The following is a 24,713-nucleotide window of genomic DNA, read 5'->3' as shown; positions in this document are numbered from 1 at the left end:
ATTTAGGCAAAATTTTTCATGCACCAGTACTTTTAATGTTGTGTCCATCAAATTATAACAACAACAGCAACAATGGAACCCACAACTATACACAAGATGTAGCCTGTTTTCATGAATAGCACATTGTATAACAGTACACCAAGTTTATATTCCACCATCAAGTGTGGTGCTCTCATTAGTTCAGTTTGTGATAGATCATTAAGAGACTCTTCAAATCCAATAGGTTCATCACAACCACTCAAAATATCCAGTGAGAGATTGAACTGGAAAGAAATGGAAGATGCTGAACCTGCTGTACTGTTGAGAATTCCATGTGTCTTTTAGTGGAGAAAATACACACTGTATGTTTCCCAGTATAGAAAAATTCTTGGTTGAGTTGAATTTTTCCTTTTTTTCTGATTACTAATAATTAATTATAAATATTACTAATTTAAGGGGATGATTGAGTGAAAGTTCATTTTTCTTCACACAAGAACAACTTTTTGAAAAAGGTCATGAATTTGAAAAGGCGCGTTTGCTGAGTGCAGCGGAGTACTGTCCTTTAACAGAAAGCCACGTCCTCTGGTATTATCTTTAGTCTGCTCTATTAACAGCCTCTCAGCCCCTCATGATTAGTTGTCTTTTACAAAATTATCATAGGTATTTTCTCCTTTTCTAAAATGGAAATTCAAAATAATTTTCATCACTTCACCTTTGGAATTTTTGGACTGTTGTAAATCTATTTTTAATTTGGAAAAAAGAGGGCATTTGTTTACACTATTGACTCTTTCTATCCAAGATTGTAGTGTATTTTTAAAAATATAAGTATTTTATATCTTTCAGTAAAACTTAATATTTTTGTTTTTATAGGCTTACACATTTTATGAAGCAAATTTTCCTGGAAGTTGTTATTTGTTTTTGTTTCTATATGGATCTGACATTTTCCCATCATATTTGTGATTAGTTGTTGATGTTATAGAGAAAGCCATTGACTTATTGAATATTCTAAATATTACTAATGGTTTTTTTTCTCTTGGATTTGACAATGACATTATAGTTTGACAATAATGTGAATGGCAAATCATGAGAGGTTTTTAATTTTCAAAATGATACTTTTTATTACTATTTTTACACCTTAGTGTTTATTCTAAAAGTTTTTAAACTGTGTAATTCAATGATAATAGTAATTTTGTCCTGTTTCTTTTGAAGACAGAGATATCTCTAGTATTCATTAGGTAGAATATAGATTACTGGTTTGCGAGAGCTAGTCTTTATTATGTTAGTGCAGCATCCTGCATCTTGTTTATTAAGTTTTAAAGGAATGACTATTTGATTTTATTAAATGACTTTTCAGTCAATTAAACTGAGCCTATGAATTTTCTTATTTAACTGTTACTGTGATTTATTATATCAGTGTTTCCCAATATTAAAAATTATTCTTAACTGCAGAGAATAAACTCTGCTTTGCCATGTTGGATATCCTATATGTCCCTGGCCTTCTCAGTTGTAACTTTAAAATGGAATCATGCTTACTGTTTTTATCTAAATTATTATGGCACAAGACCCTTCTGGTCCTTCTACAGTAAATTACTTTCATCCCCAAGTGTTTCCCTTAAGTATTTCTGAGATTTGGTTTCTAGCCTTTTATCTTGCCCTTATATTGCTGCCACTGACAGATACCCTGCAGAGACCACATGACAGCTGCTCTTCTGGGTACAGCTGCCCTTCACCGGTGATGGCTACTAACATCTGCTACAGTTGTTACTTCCGGAACCTACACACTCACACACATCTATGGGCCTTCTTGTGGAGGGTCAGTGTCATTACCGGAGAGCAGATCCTCTGCTCAGAGGCAGGCAGAGAAAAGGGCAAGCCCTTTCTTTCCTTCCCATTCAAGGCACTTTGCATACTGTCTCAGGGTGAAAGCAATGGGGACATCTATTTTCAGAAAGCAAAGATGGACTGCTACTCTCAGAGTTATGATCTGACTCCTGTAGCTTGACAGTACCTTTTCCAAAGCATGGCTTATTCAAGTTTAAACCATCACATGTGCGGCATGTCTGAAGTCCTGATCACCAAATATATTTCCTTGTCACAGTCTTTCTTCTATTATGAGAAGAAGAATAGATCTGGTCACATAGCTCTCATGCTCAGGCTCTGACTCCTAGTTTTCTTATCTAATGCTTAGAAAAGGAAAGAGAGTAGTTTACAAACAAGCATGAGTGACACAACTCTGCAATTAACACCTTGAGGCAAGTGTAATTGATTTTCTGTACTGGTTCAAGCTTTCCCAAGGGTTCAGAGAACTCCCCAGGGTATACTATTGAGACCTGTCATGAAAAAATCAAGGGATACTCAGTTGCAAATTTTAGTTTCCATTGTAGAATGCTGCAGAGGATTGCATTTTAAGGCAGTTTCTTGCTTAAAATTTTAAGATTCATCTCTCCAGGTACTCTATTTCTAACTGTTAAAATAAATTTGCTGTTATATTATTTAGAATTTTTGTATGTATAATAATAAGTAAGGTTAGTACTATTCTTTGTTTTGCATCAAATGTTAAAAAGATGTTTAAAATGAAATTATTTTATGTCTTTATAGAAGGTTTCCTGAAAATTTTTCTTGTGTAGAATGGAAATTTATATATCTAAGTGCACATTTGTATATCACACACACACACACACACAGTACATGTACTGTTTCAAATGGTAACATGAAAAAAACTAGCTCTCATAAATAAATAGTCAACATTTCTACTTATTCTAGAGACATTCATACTATCAGAATAACCAAGACAAAAATGCTGTTATTACCAAGTAATACTGTCAGAACTAAATATATTTATGCATGTTTATATGTTTTAAATGTAAATATTTTACATATACATGTATATTTGTAAAGATTAAAACATCCTTATTTTTATCTTGATTAGTCTAGGAACCTTTTTTTTTTGGGGGGGGGGCACCAGGGATTGAACTCAGGGGCACTCAACCACTGAGCCATATCTCCAGCCCTATTTTGTATTTCATTTAGAGACAGGGTCTCACTGAGTTGCTTAGCGCCTTGTGGTTGCTGAGGCTGGCTTTGAACTCATGATCCTCCTGTCTAATATTTGATAAATAGTTTTTGTTATGGTTATTGATGCATTCAGATTTTCTATTTATTCTTAAGCCAGCTTGGGAAATTGTATTTTTTCAAGCAATTGTCCATGCCATGGAGAGTTTCAGCTTTATTATCTGATAGAAAATAATTTCTAAAATTTATTATGATAGTGTTATTATTTTATCATTATCTTATTAAATATATCATCAAATGTAACATACAGACTTTTAGGAACCTATCTATTGCATAAAATCAATAGTTTTGATTTTTAAGAATAATTTTATTGAAGTATATTTCACATTTCATAAAACTCACTCATTTCAAGTATACAATTAAATGGTTTTTAGTGATTTTGCTGAGTGGTGCTATAATCACAATAAATAAGTTTTAAAGCACTTTTCTTTCCTCCAATAAGATTTCTTATCCCCCTTTACATGTAATATCTATTTCTATCCCCAGCCCAGGCAATTACTAATTTAGTTTCTGTCTAAGTTTGTCTTTTCTGGATATTTCTTTAAAAAGGAATATAATATATAACATCTGTCATATATATATATATATATGTGTGTGTGTGTGTGTGTGTGTATGTATGTGTGTGTATATATAACTATAACTATATATATAACTATATATATATATATAACTATATATATATATATAAAACATCTGTTCCTATGTCTAGCTTCTTTTAGTTGGCACATATTTAAAATTCCTCTATGATGTACTATATGTCACTTGTTCATTACTTTTTATTATTTCATTATATAGAGATATCTCCTTGTAACTATTCATTCATTTGATCATGGCCATTTAGATTTTTTCCCCATTATTTTTGGCTATTCAAATAATGTTACTTTGAACATTTGTATGCGAGTTTTTATGTGGATATGTTTGCATTTCTTTTGGGTAGATTCCTAGAAGTGGAATGGTTAAGTCACATTGTAGTTTTGTGTTTAATTGCTTAAGAAATATGAAACTTTTTCAAAGAAGACTTTTGACTTTTTTTTCAATGGTGCTGATAGCTGTTTTTCTATAAATGCTATGTCAGGTATAAATAGTTATTAAGGCTTTAGGCTTTCAGTTTTATAATCATTGTAAGGATGGAAAGAATTCCATAATTCTCATGGCTATGATCTTATGCTCTGAAATGGATACTGGATTTTTGAAACTTTTTAAGGGTTAAGATTCTACCATTGACTGAATATCCTAAGAGACTTTATGTATACCTCACATTTCTTAGACCTTAGACGAAACATGTTTCATTTAGCTCAGTTGGTAGAGTGCTTGTTCTAGGTTGAACAGTGATAGTTATAAATTGTGAATCCCAAAACTGGGCTTCTGCAAGTCTAATAACTCCCTCTCATAGGCAGGAAATCTTTTTTTTTTTTTTGCCATATGATTTATTTTTATTTTTTTTAGTCATACATGACAGCAGAATGTATTTTGGCATATAATACATACATGAAATGTACATACATCAATCATATTGTCTATTCTATTCTGCTGCCCTTCCTATCCCCCCTATTCCTCCTCTCCTCTCCCATCCTTTCTCTCTATCCAATCTAATGTGACACACTTTTTTTTCTTTTTCTCATCACAACATCATATATGTATTCTGTATAACAATGAGGTTCTCCTTCCATCTTCCGTGCAACTCCTCTTCTCCCTCTTTTTCCCTCCCACCTCTCTTCCCTACTTAGTAGAAGTCTTCTTCTCATGCTCTTCCTCCCTATCCCATTTTGAGACAGGAAAAAAAAATTTTTGATCTCAGCTCAGGGTTGCCTTGGTTATTATTGGGATGCCTTTGGCTGCAGAGCCCAGAGCAAAGGGGAACTGGATTGGAAGATACTAGAAAGTCCACTAGAAATGCCTGGCAAACAGCTCAAGAGTCTTCTAAGGCAAAGACCACTACTAAAGCTAAGACCTGGAAAATTGTTTCTGAAGAAGTGTCTAGAAGGAATCTCAGAGGTTTTCAGACCCCATGGGCTGGAATCTTCTATAGGGTTCAGAAGGCTGGACTCCTGGGTAGGGAGGATATTGTGCAAGGCTGGAGTCAGTCCTTTCATAAGGATAGACAAGAGCTGAGCAGGGTGGAGTCAGACCCCTGTACATGCATGCTTATGTTATTGGTTAGCTAAATGTTCTGCTTTAGGTTTTGAAAGTATAGCTTTAATACAGACATGCTGTCTTTTTTTAAAAAATATTTTTATTAGTTGTTGATGAATTTTTTAAATTTATTTTTTAGTTGTAGTTGGACACAATACCTTTATTTTATTTATTTTTATGTGGTGCTGAGGATTGAACCCAGGGCCTCGCATGTGCTAGGCGAGTGTTCTGCTGCTGAGCCACAACTCCAGCCCTGATGAATTTTTTTTTTACTTATTTGTATGTGGTGCTGAGAATCGAACCTAGAGCGTCACACATGCTAGGCAAGCGCTCTACCTCTGAGCCACAACCCCAGCCCCCAGACATGCTATCTTTAATTTGATTATTTAGTATGACCTGTTAATGTCTTTTAGCACTACCTGCTCTTTTTTTTTTAAAGGGAAATCTGGAGATTATAGCACACTTATAAGCACATTATTTAAATTGTAAATAAAAAATAATTATAGTATTATTTAATATAATCAAGACTATTTATAGTTCTTAGTTTTCCAAGGAAAATACCAAATAAAGCCATTTTTATGCTTGAAAAGATTGATGTATATTTTTGTTACAAATTTACCAAATGAGTCAAAAATATAATTTTCTAGATACAGTCAATATTTTTAGGTGCATCAATGAAATTTGTAATGAAATTAGCTGTTTTTACATACTTATCGTAGAAATTGTTTTCAGTTTTTATAACAATTGGGAGACATATTAAAGATCATATCATCAGTTAATTGCTATTTTTCTTTCAGGTGTCAAATGATTGAATCTTGCTCAATTGTCTACTGGTGGTAGCAACATAGATCAACAACAGGGAACTTAACCGGCTACAGTGAATTGAATTCCCTAAACATTAATGTAATTTAAGTTTATGACAATGGCTATTAAGATATTGGGTATCTTGGGGCTGGGGAAATAGCTTAGTTGGTAGAGTGCTTGCCTACCATGCACAAAACCCTGAGTTTAATCCCTGGCACCATTAAAAAAAAAGATATTGAGTATCTTATAAAAATAAAATATTGGATATCTTTTAAAATCTCTACAAGGTAAACTATCTAATTTGGGCAATTGAAAACGTGTTCTGTAATAGCTGTATTTGTTTTTTAGTAAAATCTTTGTATTAAAGTGAGGTATAAGGTACATGCTTACCCCAGGTGATACCATCTGCACAGAGCTGACTTGTTGCTCTTTGTCTCTGAAATATTTTCCTTATTATGGGTATATCAATCTGTTACCACACACTGTGTATATAAGTATATTCTCTTATACTTCACTTGTTGGCACATCTTCTCAGCCAGTGAGAACAGGTATGGCAGATTGTACTGTACACCCTTGTCCCATGAGCATTGACTGTCATCATTCTCAAGCATGGAGTGTGACCATGTTATTCTCAGTTGACTCTTATTTTGTCTAAAATTGAACAGTTTTGGCCTAAAAATGATGTAGAAGTACTAATGTTAGATATACTGCAAAGAAGCAAAGGTTAATATCCTAGTTATTTTTTTTAATATTAATTTTTTAGTTGTAGTTGGACACAATATTTTATTTATTTATTTTTATGTGGTGCTGAGGATCGAACCCAGGGCCTCGCACGTGCTAGGCGAGCTCTCTACCGCTGAGCCACACAACCCCGGCCCAATATCCTACTTATTAAAATGAAAGTTTTTCAAAGGCTCAAGATTCCTTCTGGAAACTGGTAGAGAATAAAAGTCAGTTTGAATTTCCTCTTAGGAAATGGCCATGGAATACATAGGATAAGAATCCACAGGGAGCAAGAGACGGTGCCATGTTTTGAGGTTAGGAAGGGGGTCATACACACCATTGCAACTTGGTGGCTTGGCCACAGTTGTGTGAATGGTAGCTATGAGGAACTTTAGCTAAGTTACTGTTATAAAGCTATGGGATTTTGCAGAGAAAGGCACTGTGATGTCGCTCTGTGAGGACCACTGTATAGCAACCCCATGTAGGGCCTATTCAGTTAGTGTGCTCCTATTTGCCTGGCCACATCCCTGGCACTCAAGGATAAAAAACTGGAAAACTGATATGGAGGTGTGGTTCAGTAGTAGAGCTCTTGCTGAACATGCACTATGTTTACTGGGTTTGATCCCTGGCACTGGAAAAAAAAAAAAAAAAGAAGAAAAAGAGAAAGAAATTTGTTTTAAGATAGGTTACATATTAAGTTAACATTTTATGAAAAGGTATTTGCATTTTGATACAAGTCATATTTTCATATTTTGTTTTAAGAAAATCTTATGATAATTTGCTGCAATAATTATTTCACCTTAACTTAGGTTTATCCAACTCAGAGAAGTTGGAGAAGTGGGGCCTGTGGAAGCCTCGAGTTTATCCTTTGTCTTGCTCTTGTGTTTTTCTCTGCCTTAGATTCTTAGGGGGTCAGAAATGGTAGAATCACCAGGTGACTCTCTTAAATTCAAAAGCACATATGGGTGGGGAGGGTGCATGGGGGCAGGGATGATGGTGGAATGAGATGGACATCATTACCCTAGGTACACGTATGACTGCACATATGGTGTGATGCTACATTGTGTACAACCAGAGAAATGAAAAGTTGTGCCGCAGTTGTGTACAATGAATCAAAATGCATTCTGATGTCATATATACCTAATTAAAATCAATTAATTAACTAATTAAAAAGAAAAAAAAAGCACATACAGCCACTTTTCTTTAGTCCTGGTCTAGAGAATGTCTCCACTTTGTTCTTCTAAAAGAGAAACTATAGTCACAGAAACAAAAACATGGAATATGTCCCTAAAACAATTGGTTTATTATGTTCTGTCTGCTCAAGGGAAGAAAAATTTGCAAATGAACAATTAATTCTACTGTATGCATATGCTTTATTGCCAGAGTCTAAAGTCAAGATTTATGCCTAATCAGAGATATTTCCACATGAAAGTTTAAATTTGCTTCTATAAGGTGAAATATTAAAACATAGGATAATTAAAAAACTTATAATATGCTTTCATTTATGATTGTGCTCTTCAATCAAAATATTATTTCTGAGCCAGGTGTGGTACGCACACCTGTAGTCCCAGCTGCTTGGATGGTTGAGGTGATAGGATGCCTGCGTCTAGGAGTTCAAGACCAGTCTAGGCAATGTAGCAAGATCCTGTCTCAAAAATGAAAGAAGCCGAACACAAAACAAAACCCCGACATTATTCCTTAGATGAAAACTACAGTTATGACAAATTTCCATATATATAGAATAGAAATAGAAAAAAGAAAGTTTAAATAATTTTTATTCAGACTCATTTTTGTTAAATGATTAATAAAAGAAATAAAAAGAAAGGAAAATTGATATGAAGAATTAAATTTAAAGTAGAATTTATATGTTCAGAGTTCAGTACGAATTGGTTCAATCTTTCGTATATTTTATATTTAGAGCATTCAGCATTTTATAGTCAGAGTTCTTACTGATGACCCTAGTACAGACTAAGATCCTGAAATATCTTCAGAAATAGAAGCAAAAAACTAAACTATTTTGTGTACATGTTTATTATTATTTTATTCACATGTACTATTAATACCCTCCTATCTGCTGGCTGATAGAAAATTCATAACATTTTGTTTTCTTTGATACTGTTTTTAATAGAGATGATAAAAAATTTAAAAAAGTGAATTATTTTCCATTTAAATGCATTTGGGCTGGTTGCTGCTTAATGTGTGTGGCTTGAAACTGGAACATATTGGAAGAGAATTTGTTTTAGGCTTCTTTTTAAAAAAAAAAAAAATCTTTATTTATTTATTTTATGTGGTGCTGAGGATTGAACCCAGGGCCTCACACATGCGAGGCAAGTGTTCAACCACTCACCAATTCATCCACTGAGTTTCTGTAGAGCACCCACCACATGCTGGACACTCCGTTAGGTTTTGGGGTTTTTTTGTCCTCAGGTTCATGGCAGCCTGGTCTTGGTAGAGATACAAACAGTGATGGATGGGTTGTGACTCAGTGGTAGAGTGCTTGCCTAGCATGTGTGAGGCACTGGGTTCAATTCTCAGCACTGCATATAAATAAATGAATAAAATAAAGGTCCATCAACATCTAAAAAATATTTTAAAAAAAGAAATAACCACCCTGACTTCAGTGATAATCATTTCAATGATTTTTCTTTACAGTTTTGTCATCCGTATTTTCATCACTAAACAGAAAGGTACCTTTCTCTCTCCTAAAAATTTAAAGGTAGAATGGAGTTGCAGATTTTTATGCAATATTTACATTCAAATGAAGTTATTGATTGTTCTTTGTGATGCTCAGTTGTCCCCAAGTTGACTAGTGGGAGCCTTTGGTTTCAGTGCCATTTTGATTTGACCCATTAATCCTTAAATGCTTCTTTGCTTTCTGAGACAGCAAGAGAGACTTCTTGGTTTTGGCTTTTTATTTTATAATTGACTTCTAGCTTCTTACTGTGACTGATTTATAAGCTGATTGTGGTCTTCATTTTGCTGTTTCAATTGTATATCATTATCTTCTCTACTTATTTCATAAGAAAGGCCAGATGACAGCCTTTACTATTTCTTATTGTTAATCAAATATTGAACCAACAGGAAACATTAAAAAAAGCATTTCAGTTCTTTGACTTTTGGGAAGATTGCCTTACACTTATTAATTAAGTTGATCTCAGATATAATTCCTTTTAGAATGCCATGGTGGTTAGCATAGGTGGGGATCAAGGTACTGATCAACATTTTAAAGAAACATTAGAATTCTAAGGAACAAGTTCTTACTATCCCTAAGATTGAAACACTCTTGAAACCCACTAGTGAAATACTGAATGTCCTTTTTGCTCACAACCATATGACATATGATCAGAGATCTGTAAGCCCTAAAGTTACTCTTGATCATGTGAAGAAACATGTTGTTTGGTGACCTAGGTACAAAATGATAAAAAGCTGTAATTCTAATGATATGACCTAGGGAAGGAATGAACAATTTTGCCCAATAAAGGACTTCAGATAAAACTTCACAAAAATGGAGTTGTTTTTTCCTAGGTCTTAAGCTGTGTGAAATTTTGCTAGGGCAGTGGTTTTCTAAACAGAGAAAAGAGAACAATGATATGGTGATACTGCCCTGGGGCAGAGTTGCATGAAGCTTAGGGAGCTGGAGAGGGCTGGGAGATAAAGCTTTCTTGTTATTGAAGTGAGACTGAGGTCTTGATTGCCCTATTAAGGACTTTACTTCATTGGTAATGGCAGACTGTCAGTGTTTTTAAGTGAGTTTTAGAATCAGTAGTATTTCCAGAAGGATAACTTTGATAGCAGTATAGAAGTTTGATTAATCATTAAAAAAAATGCCTGGTATGGGGCTGGGGAGGTGGCTCAAGCGGTAGCGCGCTCGCCTGGCATGTGTGCGGCCCGGGTTCGATCCTCAGCACCACATACAAGCAAAGATGTTGTGTCTGCCGAAAACTAAAAAAATAAATAAATATTAAAATTAAAAAAAAATGCCTGGTATGGTCTGAACTGTTTAATAAGCCTACTTTGATAAGTGTTTTTTGAGTCACAATTTAATTCCAGATTTCCATAGGTAGTATTGCTTTTTAGATCTACCATAAATAGTGATTTTACTTATTTGTGTTATGAACTTGTTTTCCTATAGCACATTTGACAATGTTTGGTCTGAAAGGAATAGAAAAGTCTGACTCAAAGAATCCTGAACAAAATGAGATTCCTGTCTCACATAACTGCGAATCTAGACCCCAAGAGTAATTCCAGATATGTACCTTTGCCAGTCTTCTGTCCAGAAAAGATGAAAAGACCCCCCCCCCCCCTTTCTCTGTCTCACTGTAGGAACCAGGTACCTTTTTATTAAAACTTTTGAAACCTTATTGGCCATAATTGAGTCAATCATCCTCCTCCTGAAGGAGGAGGAGGAAATTCAGCCCTCTGTTGACCTAACTCTGGACACCCGAAACCAATAGCTCAACCTTTGGTAAAGGGAAAGATGCCTTTGGATTAGTTGCTGCTAACTGGGATCACCCTGAAGCTGGGGTGAGTTCACCCAGCTCCACCAGAAGAGAGCATCTTGGTCCAATCAGTTTCTGCTAGCTGACCGGTCAGAGTTCTATAGCTCTAGAATATGGAGGTGATGTTGGAGAGATAACCAACAAAGTCTGACAAAGAGAATTTTGGATAAAGGTGACCTTGAAAAAATTAATGGACTTGAGCACTACTGTAATATTGCTGCCAAGTTCATTCCACAGACTGGCTGAAATGAGAACCCTCTATGGACTAAATATGCATCCTTTACACTTGATCTAAGAGGAGCTCCTGTTATTAAGAACAGTGAGTCATGTGACAGTAAAACTGGGTTTTTTAATTGAATTCTCTAATCGTTGATCATCCATGTATATCTTATTGTTCACATCCACTGAGATCCTTAAATAACATGCTTTAACATTTTTTCATTCTAGTAACTTTTGCTATAAATAATCAGATTAGAAATATTGAATTTCAGGGTGCCAAGAATAGTTCTGGGCACACTGAAATTCGGCTTTCTACTGACCTAACTCTGGACACCCCGAGCCAATAGCTTCCCTCTGTTGTAAGTCAGTATGCCTCAAGCCATTCTTGTCTGCATTTAGCCCTTCCATCACTATACTGGGTATGTGCATTTTTTCTGCCCCTGAAGTGCAGTGTGGTCCCTAGATACCTTGGGTTTGTCACAATTTTAATATGAAGCCATGGTTGAGATCACTGGGTTAGCAACACTTAATCTCTGATAATAATCCATTGTGATGTGCTGGCTAGTTCTAGCCCCCTTCTTTGCACATGTATGTGACTTTTTAGAGATATTCTTGTCTCTTTTGGAAAATTCAAAGGATTGACTATAAAACAGGGTATTTTTAGGACAGGTAGGAGGATAGGGTAGGATTTTGAGCACTGTGATAGCTCTTCAACTTCATTGTCAAACATACACATACACACCCATGTTTGTGTCTTCCTCAAAGGATGATTTGAGCTCATGAACTCATATTGACACCAGACTTCTCCAAGAGATCCTGGACACTCAAGCAATAATATTTAGGGAAAGAACGTAAACTATAAATTAGCACCTAATGAAATTATTAATAATGCTAGCCATGAAATCTTCTATATTTTGATATAAATATCATACTAAAAATAACCCTTATTTTTTTTTACAGAAATTATTTTGTAGTTTGTATTAATTGAAGTATTTTCCACAATTGTAAAAGTGGTTAGTTGATTTTCATTCTTAAGCCAGGTTGTCTGTGAGATCTGGTATCATTGTTGTCACTTAAGATACCTTCCCTCATTGCTTTCTGCCTCTCTGGGTCTAATTTTATGTGAATCTAATTCATTAGCTCTTTTTTTTTTTTTTCAAATGTGCTTTTTCTGTCTCTGTTCATACCCTGATTCCACTACTAAAACTTGTAGTTCAGAGTCTGATAGACAACAAAAGCTCAACATAGGTGACAGAAAGTGCCAGTTTTCACTTTGCCATTTTCATGTATGTATGTATGTATGTATGTATGTAGAGTAGGGGTGATTGAACCCAAGGATGCTTTACTGCTGAGCTACATCTGCAGTCCTGCTTTTTTTTTCAATTATTTTTTTATTTTGATACAAGGTCTTACTACCTTGCCTAGGTTGGCCTCAAATTTGTGATGCTCCTCCCTCAGCCTCCAAGGCATGTTCCACCATGCCCGTCTAGTACTTTGTATTGAAATGTGCAAACACAGAAACTTCCTGAAGTTCATTATGAGTAGATATTCTTCAAAGCCATAGTAGTGAAATGTCTTTGAAATAGCCCTTCCAGCAATATTTTTTTAAAGGCCTTTTATAACTAGCAACACATGGCTATGGATATGAATACAAGAGGATTTGAGATAAATAACAGATGTTGATATATCCCTCCTTCTGTAAAAATTATCTTGGGGATCACAGTGCTAAAATGGAATGGCTGCAGTTCTCCCCCGTGTACACTGTTGGTTGCTACTGGGCAATGTTCAGAGGTCTCTTTTTTTTGAAATTCAGAAGGGCACTTCTCACTGGCCATACACTTGCTGCAAACCTTCCCCTCCAAGGGCATTTACTCTTCTGGATGAGTCATCCTGTCCAAACAAAGTTTTCATTGTATCTTCTTCATTAGCTGAGTTGCTAACCCAGTGATCTCAACCATAGCTGCATATTAAAATGATCTCAGGAGTTTACAAAACAACCAATACCTGGGTCCCACCCCAGACCAACTAGTGAAGTGTCTTCCCAGTGTGATCCTTGGACCAGCAGAGTCATTTTAGGAAATTGTTGAAAATGTACATTCAGGGTCCTCTCCTACATGTACTAAATCAAAATCATTGATGGATGGGACCCAGAAAACTATGTTTTAACAAGCCTTTTGGCTGATTCTGATTTATGCTCAAGTTTAAGAACCAATGATCTCATGTTTTTTCCTCCTAACACTCACATGCTACAGTTTCTTCTCACTATCTTAATGTAGTCCATACCTCAACCCCATGCCTATATGCTACTCCTCCCCTTACATCTAGTCCATTAGGATTTTTTTTTTGTTACAGTTCAGTAATTAAAAACTATTTCACTCATTCTAATAAAAATAATATCTTCTAGAAATCTTGTTAAAAAACCAAGACCATTTTTTTTCCCTTTTGAATCTGGCCGATATGAATTAGATTAAAGAAGATTCCTACTGGGCCTTATGTTGCTTCCTTTGAATTGAGGTGTTATATTCTTGAGGTGGAAAATTGTGGATCAGCCATTCAGTTGGTTACCAAGGATTTATTTTGAAATAATAGGGACATGACCATGGTACCAGGTTATCATGGATTTTAGATCCAATAGTAGATACAAATTTCCAGAATCTGTAATATAATAGGGGAGGAAAGGCAACACAACAGGAGACTCCAGGTAGCAGATTTTGCTGGTTGGTTGACTAATGTACTGTTTTCTGCATGTCTTAGTTTTAGCTGCCATAAAAAAATACCATAGACTAGGTAGCGTGAACAACAGAAATAAATTCCTCACAGTTCCAAAAGCTGGCAAGACCAAGGTCAGTGTTTTTGCTTATTTTGTCCTTGGTGAGGTCCTTCTTCTGATTTGCAAATGACAGCAATCCAGGGGTACTTTACCACTTTACTACATTCCCAGCCCTTTTTTATTTTTTATTTTGAGACAGTGCCTCACTAAATTGCTGCGGCTGGCCTTGAACTCATAATCCTTTTGCTGCAGCTTCTCAAGTCACTGGGATTACAGGTGTGTGCCACTGCATCCACTTGTATGTGTTTTTATATGGCCACTGGTTCCAGCTCACTCTCATGACCTAAGCACAACCCAAAGGCCCCCCTCCTCACACCTCTGCATTGGAAACTGGGATTTCAGTATGCGAATTATGCAAGACACCAACATTCATTCTGCAACACTAAAGGAAATATTATTAGTACATGCAGCCTCATAAGATCAGTGCAAGGGTTTGTATGAAAAAAAAAAGTGTATAAATTCTGGGGTCACCTAGGCATCCTGTTGTAGATATTTTGTTGTGCCAATTGCAGATGTTTGATTAAATGGTCCATACAACCAACAGAGAGGGAAGGTAGTCAAGTGGCTACTTATGGACTCCATAGTCAATCAGCCTGTATTCAAAATCTATTCCAATTACTAGTTGTGAGGCTGTGGGCAAATTAGTTAATTGGTCAGTGGCTGGATTTCTCTACTTGTAAAATAGGGATGGTAACAGTGCCTGTTTTATAGGGTACTTGTCAGATATAGTGGTTAATATATATGAAACATAAAATAAATAAATTGTTCTGAATCCTTTCTGTGTATTTCTGAAATCTCCAAAGCTCTGAAAATAAAAATTTTATAAATTTGAAGCAACATATTTGGCATTGAACATGGCATTCAACTGTACATGTATTGGTTTTGTATTACTGCTGTATTGTTAGCCACTTAAACCAACAAATTTACCATCTCACTGATTCCATGGGTCAGAATTTTGGGTACAAGCTGGCTTGGCCGCATTCTCTGCTTAGAGTCTCATGGGCCTAAATCAAGGTGTTGTGCAGGATGTGCTTCTTTCTAGAGGTTCTGAAAAATAATCTGCTTCTACATGTTTTTAGATTGTTGACACAATTCTGTTCCTTGAAATTATAGGACTGCAGTTCCCACTGCTTTGCTGATTGTTGGCCATGGATTGTCCTTTAAAGGTTGCTTGAATTTCCTGGCTAGTGGTGCCCTTACTCTACCTTCAAAGGCAGCAGTGGCTGGTTAAGTCCTTCTCAGACTTTGAATCTCAGCCCTCCCCTTCTGGCTCATTTCTCCTCTGCCATCTTCTCCCACCAACTCTTATGCCTTCCTCTTCTGTTTTTAAGGACTCATGAGATTATATTTGGCCCACCCAGGATAATCCAGGATAATCTCCCATTTAAAAAAAATTTTAAAGTTGTCAGTGAACCTTCATTTTAAAAAATTTATTTATATGCAGTGCTGAGAATCAAACCCAGTGTCTCAAATATTCTAGGCAAGCTCTCTACCCTTGAGCCACAAACAACCCTAGCCCTGATCTTCCTATTTTAAAGTCAGCTGTTTAGTAACCTTAATTCTGTGTGTGAAATTTCTTCATGCAGTATTAGATCAGTATTAATAACCCAAGAATGGGAATCTTGGGGGACATCTTCAGACTTCTGTCTAGTATGATACATTAGACTATTTGTATTCTTTATACCAATTAACATGATTGTCATTTGGCACAGAAATATTAGTATATTTGATTGTAGTTGTTATCCTTCACTGTGCTTGGGGCATTAAGTGACACGTGATATATGCACATGCTACCTTTCTAAAATTAAATAATTTCTAACTCCAAAATACATCTGGCCCCAAGGATTGGTGAAGGGATTGTGGGCGTGTTATAAAAACTTGCTGGTAAAAGATATTTTTGAAAGCATTTATATTTATATTTTAAAATACTGTGAAGTGGTACATGTGTAGCACTTACTACTTGAAAGAAAGGATGTTAATTTGTTCTCCAGATTCAAATTTAGAAAACTAAAATGGACTTTGGAAGAAAGGTTCATTATTTTAAAGACAAAAAAGGCAAAGGATGAAAGTAACGTTTATGAAACATTGTACAATTCACATTACACACAGTCAAAATGGTGGGGTAGTCCTTAATTTAATCCTCATAACCAAAGAAGTCGTTATTTTCTCCATTGTGCTGGGGTCGAGAATCAGGGAGACTAGTTTGTTCAGGGTCAATATGTAGAAATGAAATTTGAACTTTGTGCTGACTTCAGAATCTACTTAATTCATCAAAGAATGATGGCAGATCTGTGATTCAAACTCTGGTCTTCTGTCTCACCCTGAAAGCACCCGATGGCCATCTTAAATACATAATTCTGTGTTTACAAGTGTCTTTTGAAATGTTTAAAGCATTTAAAAACTTCTGGCAAGGGAAACTCATGATGCTTGGTCTGCTACCAAAATTATTTTCAATTGAATACTTTCTATTGGATAAATCTTTATTAAAATTATTTGCCATAAAATGTCATGTCTCAAAATGACAGTTTACCAATTTAATAGCCACTAATGAATCCTGGAAATAGTGGTGCATCAAAATTTTTTTGGGGGGGAGTACAGGGATTGAACCCAGGGTCACTTAACCACTGAGTTATATCCCCAGCTCTTTTTATTTTTTATTTTGAGACTGGGCTAAGTTGCTTAGGGCCTTGCTAAATTGCTGAGGCTGACTTTGAATTTACGATGCTCCTGCCTCAGCCTCCCAAGCTTTTGGGATTACAGTTAGGTGTGTGCCACCACGCCCAGCAATAATGCATTTTTGATACTGGAACATTTCTTTAGATTCAGTCTTGTTAAGTAATGCCTTATTTTATTTTTTTAAAGGTATCTGGTTGGCTATTCCTGCTATACAAAATATTCTCTTTTGAAAAATAAACAGCTCTCCTGCTGCTTTATGTTTAAACTCCTCCTCGCTGTTTGGGTCTCTGTTTTCTCTATGTAGTAAAGTGTTGACAGAAAGCAAGAGTACAGAGAGATAAAAATATGCATCAATTAGAACAGCAAATCACAGTGTGGTTTTCAAGCTAAGTATTTTAGTAAGGGCATGAGAAACACAGCTGTAATAAGTGTCTGAATAGGAATTTCTTTTGAATTGTTGCTAAAATTGAACCTTATTTTCATTTTATAGTTGTCAAAGGGGATCAAAAACTGGAAGAGGCATACATATTCAGGATCATGCATCATTTTGAAAAATAAATGTGAAATGAAGATCCATGATGTTACTAATGTCTTCATTCTGTTCTTTTTATTTTGTTTTTATATCCACAAAGAAAATAGTCTAGTTTTGCATTATTCATTATGATAAATTATAAAAAGTCTTGGTTTTGAAAGACCAACTTTATGATCCCCCAAAATATATTTCAGCTTACATGACTTTTTTTTAAACAAAAATTACAAATGAAGCATTGAGATAGATGACTATATTGAAGACGACTTGAATATTTGTCCATTTAGACTAAAGCTTAGGGAAATTCTTTACTTTTAGCAGTAATAAACACAATTTTAATGGACTGTAATATGTCTGAACTAAAGGAGTGGAAAGGCAGAAAAGAAGACCATGCCTTTGTTTTTACCCTGACCTTAAGGAAGGTGATTATCCATCTCTTTCATTTGCTGTTTATTATTTGTTTTTGTTTTACAGACAGCATTCCAGGTGGGGCACTGATGGTATTATCTTGCAATTGCTTCTATTTTTGGGAATCAGGATTGGGATTGGTTAGATTTTATGTGATAACCTCCAAAAAGGTCACTTAGTACTCTGATGCCTGCCTGTCTTTCCAAAGGGAATAAAAATATATGAAGAAAAATAATGTAGAAATTTTGGGACAAGACAGCATGAAAGGCAGTGGAAAACCAAAAAAAGTTAATATTTAGGAATAAATAATTCCCTCTTGTATATATATCTAGGGTACCATTGTCTCTTCACAAAGGTGACTAAAACTCCATTTTTATGTCTGTGTGGTATACTCATTCCAAAATGGAAAGATGAGATTTTGAACTTTAATGCTAAATTGATGTATGCTACACTATATACTGCCACTTTATGTTTTTTGATCAAGCTTACAGTATTGTATATACTGAACATTTTCCCATAAGTGGTAGCCTAATAATGTCTATACTTCAATCAACCAGCCAGTAAGTCCTATAGAGTCTAGCCCTTAGATGAAGAACTAGCAAGGTGCAAGGGGTCACATTGGATAGTTCTATAATATATTTACAGAAAGGAAAAATTATGACAGAGCAGGGACTCAAAAGATGCAGGTTTGGGCTGTTGCTCTGTAACTTACTGGTTATATAACCTCAACCATTGCCGTTATAATCTCTCTGGGGAGGAAGGGGGTCAGTTTTCATGACTTTCAAATGACAAATGTTCTTGTTCTATTTGACCTAGAAAAGTTTTTGTGAAAATGTAATGTTACCAACTGTGCCACATGTGAAGTATGATGTGTATGCAGATGACATGCAGATGACAACATTTTAACTCAGATTAGCAAAGGAAAGGATTTATTGACTCATGAGTGAAATCCAAAGTAGTACTGCTTTTTAGTCTACAGTTCTCTGTTGCTTGACAGCTCTTAATTCTGCTGTGTTCCATCTTTAGTTTCTAACTCAGTGTACACTTCATGTGCCTTCATGTTCAGCCCAGTAGGGAGGACTGCCCTCCTCTGTCCTATTATCTCAATCTCCTCTTGAACCAGCTCTGATGGAGTCACAGGCTCATTGCTGGTTCAGGCACTGTAGCCAGAAAATATGATGTGGCCATTGGCTGAGGCCAGTGTGGATCTAGGTCTGAACCCATCCTTCCCAGACCAGGGAGCTCAGTGGGGATGAGGGGTACATTCCCAAAGGACCTCAGGACATACTTTACCAACATGAAAGAATATTGTGCCAGGGGTTGGGAATTGAGTTCTGAAGTAGAGAGCTTGCTTAGCACATGCAAAACCCTGGGTTTGAGCCTCAGCACTGAATAAAAAAAGAAAAAAAAAATAAAAACTAAAAAACAAGACAACCAGAGAATATTATGCCAGAACAACTTGCCACTGAACAAGATGTTTTTTATTCTTTTTCTCTATGAAGAAAACATTTAATGGCTTAAAAAGAAAGTAAAGAAATAGTTGGTGTCAAAAAAGGACCAAATTTCAAAGATATTTTATTTAATAAGAAAGAATAGGGGGAAACCTCCAGAAATTTATCAAGGACAGATAAGAATAATGATCTGTGCGAGGAAGAACCTTCTTCTTGACTATTTGACAAGATTGTTTTCACTTCCTTTTTGATCCTGACCCAAGATGTAATTCATTTACAAGGAGGTTATTCCCAGGCCAAGGAACAGGATTAGTAAAACTTCATCCTAGATAAAATAAGCAAAGGTAAGTGTTAAGTGTGGGAACTTTTAGTTAGATTGTAATTTTCGGTGACTAAGTGGGGTCAGAATGAAAAGAGTCGAGGAGAGAAAATTATAAAACTCTAATAAAATTTTACTCAGTAAAGGCGGACAGCTGCAGAAGGCATGTCGTTGCTGCCCCTCAGGAAAATGGGGAGTCTTGGGAGATTTGGAACAAACATACTTAGAAGAGATTAGAAAGGCCGAAAGTTAAAACAGCTCTAACCCAGGAAAGAAATTGTCAATTTAAAATTGCCTTCTCAGTTCCAGTAACTTTATATTCATATCTATCTCTTTTTAAGCCTCAGGATAATTCTGTTTTACAAGTGGGGAAACTCAGAGGAATTAAATAACTGGTTCAGGGTTCTATAACTGGGGCCTCAGTTGGAAATCAAGTGAATTGGCCATGCTGCTGCCATAACTCAGGTACTCTGTGGAATTTCTTGGGAATTTCAGTGAACTTTATTCTTTGATTTTTCCCCCTCAAATTTGATATATCCTGAGAATCACTTTTCAAATTATTCCAAAAGATGGAGTTACACACTAGAGTTAAATAAGGTATTGTGAAATATTTAGCTATTTCAAATTTGGGAAACAAAGACAAATTATAGTCTCCCAATGGAGGATAATTTTGTTCCTTAAGAAAAGAATATTTTGAGTGAAAAGGCAACTATTTTCAGAAAGCTTAAAAAAACTTGTCACTGTTTAAGGGCAACTGTTATTCCTTGAGATGTTTTGAAATGTTCCTAAGAAAATTTCTAAGGTCAGAGAAGTGTGGGGGAAATTTCTGCATCATGCATGCCTATTGGATCCATATCCAAGTGCATGGAACCTGGGAAATTGCCCTTGCGTTGTGTCTCCTGTGAGCACTCACAAGTGAGCAGGATTATTACTTGTTGCTCACCCCTGGTGGACAGGCAGACACTGGCATGAGACTGCAGAATAGTTAGGAGAGTCCAGAAAGATGTAAGTTAGAAAAGACCTGAAAATCCCAATGAAGGGAAACTTCGACTTTTAGGTCTTTCAGGGGGATTTGAAGTCCTAGGCGGCTGTTCCAGTTTTTTAAATGATGAATACACTTACTAAGTACTTCAGTTGCATTAGTGTATTCAAAATTCGCAACAATAAACTGAGGCACGGAGAGATTCAGTAAATTATGTAAGGCCACTCATGGAATATGTGATGGATCTAATAGTCTGCTTAGGGCCAGAGTTTATACTCTTAAGCAATACATATTCTGCCTCTCAGATTAAGAACTTGGGTGCTCTTGAAAACAAAAATGATCTTTTTGAAAAGCTTTTTTTCTTATTTTTTGGAAAGAGTGGTGAGAGTTCTTACTTTTCTAGAATCTTGCCAGTATCGTTTGACTTTTTATGGTACCTGCTGTTCACCCATTCCCTCATCATTACATTTGTATATTATAGAGACAGGAGATCGCCTCAATTGGCTGCCAGATTGGCGTTGCATCTTGTTCTGCATGAAGGGAAAAAAATCAGCATGTTCTGGGCAAATGTCAGAGAAGAGAAAACCAGTCTGGGTGGGAAGGCCAAGTCTGCATTTGGACAGGTCATTTCCCACGTTCGATTAAAAGTATTCAACCAAGAGTTATAGTTCAAGGCTTTGGGGACTGTGGGTGGTGGGCTCAGATCGATTGAGAATTCTGATGTCAGCCCAAAGGTTGTTGGTGACAAGAATGACTAGGAATCAGGGCTCAGAGAAAAGAGATTGAATAAGGGGGCAGATTTTTAACTTACTGCAACACAATTCAGTGTAATACTAGGATCTGGATGCAGGTCCTGGGGAGGAGGGGACATTCTGGGCACTGCAGGGGTGGAGAAAACTGTGTGGATAAGCAGATGGTTCCTGTTGAGTAGGCAAATTCTGGAGAATACTGACCCAATGCTGTAACCATTACTGTGATATCCACCACTTTTAAACTATTTGAGTTTCAAGGCAGCAGAACAGTACACTTTTTTAGACCTAAATTGTTTTTGTGGACGTTCATCTTAATACATTGATAGGCTCAGATCTTGGTTCTGGGGCTAGGTGGATAGTAAGGACATAGATGCTGAGGTGGGTGGGTGATGGGCTCAGGCAGAGAGGGATGCTGAATTTGCCACATGACCTTTATTTGACTAACGTAGGCTTATCTTGGCATTTTACTAATATGATGCAGGGCTAGCTCTACAGTTGGATGCAGGTTTTGTAAGGCCTGAGAGTTACATAATTTTAAGTGCTCTTTTTAAGGAGGAAAAAAAAGTTTAATTATAATTACAATGTTAAGAATAGATGTGAAAATTAGTATTAAATAATAAAATAAATAATATATTTTTCAAAAACCAAAAAATAAAAAAACTGTATAAAATCCATAAATATGACATTTAAAATTTAGTTTCCTAACATACTAATTCTTCATTTCAATCTACATTTTGTGATTGCTTACTTTCTAATCATCTCTCTTAATGCAGTGATCATTCTGAAATAAATTTTCTATACAGAGAATATGGAGATAATTCAATTTTTTCAGGAGCATACTTGTTGGAAATTTATTTTCACTTATTGATAGTTTAGAAAAAAACATCTTTTGGCTTTTCACCTTTTTATGCCTCATCAATTTTGTTCTAATTTGGTAAAACCTTTATCATAATGACCTCTGAGATTTGATGGCATTTCCAGTTTCAGGGGAAGAGTGACTGATCATCAATACTTTGAATTAATGATCCTCATTAAGTGGTTTGTCCTCAGTGTCCTCATTTGGTAGCATACTGTGATGTTGTCAGTTTTAGGACAAACCAGTACAAAATGTAGATCTTTTTCTAGTATTTCATATGATTTAAGTTCTTTTCATAATTAGATTGTTAAGTCACAAGACAATTCATTATTTTTATTACTTCTTGATGAATTGCTGCTTTTGGTACAGTGAAAAAAATCATATCACTTGCTTCTCTGTGTCAAAATAATTTCAGTTGGTTTCAGTTCTTTATCAGGTTTGTTTCAGATTTCATTAAGTTTTATCTGAATTTTCTTATTTTTTAAAAATGAATTTAAAAATGAGGAAAGAAAGTTCCTTGATATATATATCAAGGAATATATATATATATGTGTGTGTGTGTGTGTGTGTGTGTATCAGATATCATAATTTTTAAGTAGTTTTATTGAAATGTCTTTCTAAATTGTATTGAAAATGGTGTATTTAAATTTTACCAAATATGGAATTTTCATCAAATAAGAAGATTATGGTGCATTTATATGGAGTATATTTCTGATAAGAAAACACTCTGAATTTTGACTAGACATCTATGGTAATGGAATCCTCTGCTTATTATTTTACACTTGAGGTAACTGGAAAAAATTTCCAGACTTGCTTTTATTTTGAACTTTTTATTTCCACTACTTATATCCTTCAGTGTCTGGCATCACCAGGCACATCACTATGGCGATAAGACTTTGGTCCTGTACTTCCTTTTACTTTTGGTCCTGTTGTATTGACAGTTGAGTCTGCATAGTGGGCTGGAGGAGTATACCTGGATACCATTCCTACACCGCTAAGGCTAATACTAACTTAACTGTAAATAAAAAGTGTATAAACCTTGTATTTCCCTAGATCTGATTCTTTGTTTTTATGCCTAAAATGCCTACAGCCAGCTGGGCACAGTGGCACATACCTGTAATCCCCGAAGCTTGGGAGACTGAGGCAGGAGGATTGCAAGTCAAAGCCAGCCTCAGCAACTTAGTGAGAACCTGTTTCAAGATAAAAATAAAATGGACTGAGGATGTGGCTCAGTGGTTAAATGCCCCTGGTGCAAAAACAACAAAACAAAACAACAACAAAAAATTCATCCCCATAGCCACCTCAGTGACTCTAGAGGCTGAGGCAGGAGGATAGTAAGTGGCTGGGGATTTAGCATAGAGGTAGAGAATGTGCCTACCATGTGGAAGGTCCTATGTTCAATCCTCAACACTAGGAAAAAAAATTCATGGAAAGAAAAAATATTAGCTATATCTGAGTATTACTTATTTTATTATTTACAGACTATAATTCTATATTTACTATATTTAGACTATATTTACAGACTATATTACTTACTATTTACAGACTATATTTCTTGAAATTGAGTCATTTTAAAAATACTAAATAACTACTTTACCCTCCTAAGGAGTATCAACATCTGTGTAATCATAGATTTGATATATTAATCACATTTTTTTCCTGATGTATGTTATCACGGTTCCCTAAACAAAGAGTCTCCAAAATCATCCTGTGTTCAACTAGTGGCATATGTAACCACAATGGAAAGAACTGCTGTAAGCAACTGAGTAATATGTAACTATAATACTGATTTTTGTGAGTTCTTTTAAAAATTGCCTAGTTAAGCATGAAAACATTTCCCGCAGTAGGATAGGAGTAAACTTGGACTTTTTCTGACTCTCCATTGGAGTGAAAATATAATGAACCCAATTGCTACTTATATCTAGAAAAACTCACTTTTCTCTCTACCTCCCATCATATACTCTTTTACAATAATATATCATTATATCATTCTTTGGTTCTGTAAGTCAGCTGAGAAAGTTTTCCTGGCAGGAGCATTACCAAGAAGTTCTACATTTTCTGGCTATCCTGGGCTCTCTAAGAATTTGCTGCATCAAACCCAAAGGTTGTTTGAGAGCCTCCTGTCAGCAGGAAGTAAATAGGACTTGAAATATTGTTAAGTTCTCATTCTATTGAGGTAAGTGGATTTTCAGTGATCTGCAAATGCTGATCCTCAGACTGGCTGCCGCTGAATCATTTGGGGAACTTTGGCATAAATAATTCACAGTCCAAGCCCCACATGTAGAAATCTCAAGCAGATCTAGTAGGGAAGGAGCTGGGAATTTGCAGGTTTATATATTCCTCCCCTCCCCACAATCATTCTGACATGAATCATGACTGTGACTGTGTCCATGAATCATCTACTGTGTTCTGGTCCATGCAGTGATTATTGATCTAGAGTAGAACCATATTTAAGAATTTAATATATGCTAAATAAAGTAG

The 24,713-nt window shown here is 35.6% G+C and overlaps 1 protein-coding gene and 1 pseudogene across 7 annotated transcripts in view; one reads left to right on the top strand and one right to left on the bottom strand.

Moving 5' to 3' along the window:
• Positions 1-24,713, top strand: part of Adam22 (ADAM metallopeptidase domain 22) — a 229,243-nt gene that overhangs the window by 38,992 nt on the left and 165,538 nt on the right. The gene's annotated exons all lie outside the window — the stretch shown is intronic.
• LOC114108488 (proteasome maturation protein pseudogene) lies at positions 48-23,216 on the bottom strand (annotated as a pseudogene).

Source organism: Marmota flaviventris, chromosome 1 (assembly GCF_047511675.1).
Source record: "Marmota flaviventris isolate mMarFla1 chromosome 1, mMarFla1.hap1, whole genome shotgun sequence".
Lineage (NCBI taxonomy): Eukaryota > Metazoa > Chordata > Mammalia > Rodentia > Sciuridae > Marmota > Marmota flaviventris.
This window is presented reverse-complemented; position numbering and strand designations above follow the sequence as displayed.